Below are 4,905 nucleotides of genomic sequence, written 5' to 3'. Positions count from 1 at the left end.
GAGGTAAAGAGAGTGCACAAGCTCAGGAAGAGCTGAGAGAGAGGAAGTGAGAGGATCCCAAGCCGGTTCCTCACTGTCAGCACATAGTCTGGTATTGGGGCTTGATTTCTTGAACCATGAGATCATGACCTGAGCTGAAATCAAGAGTTGGAAACTTTACCTACTGAACCACCCAGGTGTTCCAATAGCCATTTTACTTTCGAGCCTGCTTAAACTTTTTTTTTTACCTTATTGTAATTTCAGACTTCTTCATTTCATTAAACATATAATTTATATTTCATATTTGATAATTCTAAAACCTGCATTAATTGTGGATATGAATGAGTGGTTTGTTTTTCTATCAACTCTCCATTATATTGGCTTGTTCTCTTGGTTTTACTTTTATTTCTATATTTGTTGGGGATTTTGAAGTATGAGCTCCTGTCCTTGAGAACTTTTAGTTGTAAAAATTCCTTGAGGGCTGGATTACGTTGCATTCTTTTAGGGAGGATTTATATTTGGTTCTTGTGTGTGACTGGTGGCGCTACCAATTTGGGATGACTTTAAATTTGCAACTTGGATGTTTTTTGGCCACATGCATACAATAAATTCCAGTCTAAACCCACTTGGGGATCCGTTTATGGGTAAAAATTCTCAGAGAATATGCCTTTTCCCCTTTAGATTCATAACTAAGAGTCAAGGTTCTTTATGGTCTATCTTTGTGAGTTATTGCTTTTCTTTCTCTGAAAAGATCATCTGATAGGGGCCCATCCTTTTTCAGGAGTCATCCATCTGGTCTCATTTTCCCCAGGACATAAGCTTTGTTGCTGATGGCTGGTTGAAACTCAAGTTCTAGGTTTCCAGAGATCAGTAGATTCCGGGGGAGGGTGGGGGGCGGGGGGGGGGGGAGCTGTTGGCTTCAATGTTTAGTTATCTTGCTGGATTTGGAATTTTTTTTTTTAAAACAACTTTGGCCATGAAGTATTTCCAATACTTCCTGGCCAGCTCAGCTGCTAGGCATTTAAAGAAATACTTTGTATATTTTTTTCAGCATTATTAAGTGCTTTTTATTAGTGGAAGTTTTCATGATACCTAGTCCTATATTGCCATAGAGAGAAGTTTTAGAGGGTTAGTCTTTTCAATATACAAGGGAAAGTGAATTTGATTTTAGACTTGAGTCCATTTGAAATTTTCCTTTTTTTAAGACAAATTTATAATGGGATTTAATTTGAATATTTAAATGTCTCTCTAGAAATCTTATAGTAAGCAGGCTTAAATGTATACATAGAACATTTAGCATATAATCGTTGGAGTGTTTCTATGATACTAGTTTTATTTTTTGCAGAACTGCTAATAAGGTGTTCTGGATAATGTGGATGGACTAATTAGAAATGGATAGGAAGTGAATGTTGGACCTAGGATATAGTGGCAATGGGATCAACTTAACTGATGGAACTTGTAGGGCCTATTTTAGAGCCTTCTGGGGCAAAACTGTCACTGTTCAACATAGCCTCTATTAATAATAGAGACGCTAATATGCTCTCCATCTGCTTTAGTCCTTTGTCACTTTCCATAAATCCAGAACTCTGGCAGAAGAGAGAGTGTGGTTTATCGGGTCCTTTCAAACCCCAATAATTTTTTTCATAAGAATATTGCCTAACAGTGTAATAACACTGGATTATTATTCAGTTAGTACCTAATGCCCAGGATGTTTGAAATGTCTTGCTCCCTACCTTTTCCCAGCCTCAGGTTTAAATCATTAAACTGAGAGGAAGTCTTTAGCACTCCCAAGTCAATGGCTCATTTCTTCCAGAGACTGTCTGGTACCATCCTTATGGTAAAATAAAATAAGATCAAAATATAATCAGTTTGGAGAGCGATGTCCGCAAAAACGAGGTCAGTCTTGAACTCATAGTGAAGAAGTTCAAGGATGTCTCTTTTGATAGCGGTTAAGATTCTGGATGCCTGTCTTCTCATAAACTCCCCTCAAATGCTCCTTCCAGCAAGCACCTCCTTATCTGAGGCTGATAAGGATAAAAACAAGAATGGGGTAACCCACTGCTTAATGATTTTTTGCCCTATCCAACTTGCCAAATAGGAAAGAAGATGTAACAGAGTAATTAGGATTGCTGACAAGACAGTTTGATGTCTTTTCTGTGATCAAGTGGAATGAGGCAATCTCTCCTCCTGACAGTATAGGAGTGGTGAAGTCCATTGGCGTTTATCTGCCCTGGCCTGGAATCCTGTCCTTGGGTCCTAACTGCTGTGTGACAATTCTGGAGGAGTTACTTGTGACAATGGTTATTACTGTTTGTAGATGAGAAAACAGACCTTAAGAAGTTGGGTGGGATAACACCTGTAAGCTACTTATCAAGCACTCCATAAATCAGAGCTGCAATAAAGTCTTATTACCCCAGAATGGAATCTCTCGTCAAGTAAGTCTTTTACCAATGGTCTTCCTGGTGTCTGGAGAAAATCCATACCAAATCCAGAAAGATGTACAAAAAAGCATTTACATAGGGTCTTGTAAAAATCATACAGGAAATCATATGAATTTACTGTTTGTGAGTGTATTAAGAAACTAAAATTAAGAAATGACTTAGTGAGGCACCTGGGTAAGTGTTGGTTAAACATCCAACTCTTGATCTCGGCTCAAGCCATGATCTCACGGCTTGTGAGTTTGAGTCCAGCATCGGCTTGTCAGGGCAGAGCCTGCTTGGGATTCTCTGTCTCTTTCTGCCCCTCCCTTACTCTCTTGCGCGCTCTCTCTCTCAGAATAAATAAACAAACTTGAAAAAAAGAAAGAAATGATTTAGCATTCTTGACTCATCCTCTCTTCTCAACCTGGTCTAACACCAGAGCCTTAATTATTACACATTGCGTCCCAATATGTGGTTATTTTACTATTATTTCTATTGGTACGCATCCTTCTCATTCTGAAATTTAAGGTTTGTTCTTCTTCAGCTTATTATGGGCTGCAAATATTTATCATCTGTTGGTGAAATATCTGTTCTGACCATTTCTGTGCTTGCTAGCCTGTTAACTTGTCCTACGATGTTAGGAAAGGTTTTGTGTAAGTGAGAGAAGGCCTGAAAAGGATTCCCCGTAGCCCAGTTCTATGAGGCTTCTTGAATACCTCCAGGCATCCTTTAATTACTGCTGCAGTAACTCAGGATTTTATAATTTACTGATATCATATACACTATAATGTAAGCTAGCGGTGTCCAAAGTGAGGATCTCAAGATGGTCTATGTGAAAACAAAAAACCTATTACTTATATTTAGTTTTTAATTTCATCCTTTAAAAATTCAGAGTTTAGTATGTTTTAATGTACACTTTATGTTTATATTTTATAAGTAATACACATAGTGAGTGCCTACACAAACTTAAATTTTTTTTAATGTTTATTTATTTTTGAGAGACACAGAGAGACAGAATGTGAGCAGGGGAGGGGCAGAGAGAGAGAGAGGGAGACACAGAATCTGAAGCAGGCTCCAGGCTCTGAGCTGTCAGCACAGAGCCCGACGCAGGGCTTGAACTCACAAACCACAAAATCATGACCTGAGCCAAAGTCGGATCCTTCACCGACTCAGCCACCCAGGTGCCCCAAAACTGTTTTTTTTTTTTAACTGATGGGAGAGTAATTAAAACAACTTGGAGACCACTGGTATTGATTATATTTGCAAACTTATAATTATCAACTCTAGTATATTGTTGATACAGGCAAGACTAACCTTTAGTAATAAGGTTATCAGAGTTTACATATCATTTATAGCCAGTAATATCTGAACTTTTTCTCCTTAAATGTGCAAATTTTGGGGCGCCTGGGTGGCGCAGTCGGTTGGGCATCCGACTTCAGCCAGGTCACGATCTCGCGGCCCGTGAGTTCGAGCCCCGCGTCGGGCTCTGGGCTGATGGCTCGGAGCCTGTTTCTGATTCTGTGTCTGCCTCTCTCTCTAACCCTCCCCCGTTCATGCTCTGTCTCTCTCTGTCCCAGAAATAAATAAACGTTGAAAAAAAAAAATTTGCAAATTTTGTTTTTTGTAAAATCATGCCCAGGACACGTCTAAATTGTTTGGTGGCAATACTGAATAAAACAAGTAGAAATGAACTAGGTTGAAATCTCTCCAGAGCTATTAGCTAGCTATGTTTCTAAGACAGAAGTACATTTGACTTTATTCCCTCAAATAAAGTACCCCAGGGTGGGATGAAATGTGTTTCTAAGAAGTTCACAAAAAACTTTTAAATCTGTCATCTCCTAATTGAAAAATAGACTTTCATTTTAATGTCTCTATTGGTTTTCTTTGTCATGTTTATTTATTTTTGAGAGAGAGAGACAGAGCGTGAGCAGGGGAGGGGCAGAGAGAGAGGGAGACACAGAACCCGAAGCAGGCTCCAGGCTCTGAGCTGTCGGCACAGAGCCTGACGCGGGGCTTGAACCCATGAACTGTGACATCATGACCTGAGCTGTAAGTGGGACGCTTAACCAACTGAGCTGCCCAGGTGTCCCTATATTGGTTTAAAAAAAAAATTAAAAAAAAATTTTTTTTTAATGTTTATCTTTATTTTTGAGAGAGAGACAGACAGAGCATGAGCGGGGGAGAGGCAGAGAGAGAGAGGGAGACACAGAATCAGAAGCAGGCTCCAGGCTCTGAGCCGGCAGCACAGAGCCCGATGCGGGGCTCGAACTCACAAACTGCGAGATCATGACCTCAGCCAAAGTCCGACGCTCAACCGACTGAACCACCCAGGCACCCCGTTTTTTAAGATGCAAAAGGGTGATCCTCTCAGACAGCTTTTGCGCGGGGAAGGGAGACCCTAAGGGAGACTGAAGGTGGGTCCTTTCTGTGGGTGCTCCTCCTTTCTGTGGGTGCTCCTCCTGAGACACTCACCAGAAGGCCGTGGCGGGCTTGGCTCTGGGGATTC

Source organism: Prionailurus bengalensis, chromosome A3 (genome assembly GCF_016509475.1).
Source record: "Prionailurus bengalensis isolate Pbe53 chromosome A3, Fcat_Pben_1.1_paternal_pri, whole genome shotgun sequence".
Lineage (NCBI taxonomy): Eukaryota > Metazoa > Chordata > Mammalia > Carnivora > Felidae > Prionailurus > Prionailurus bengalensis.
Note: the sequence above shows the minus strand (reverse complement) of the source record.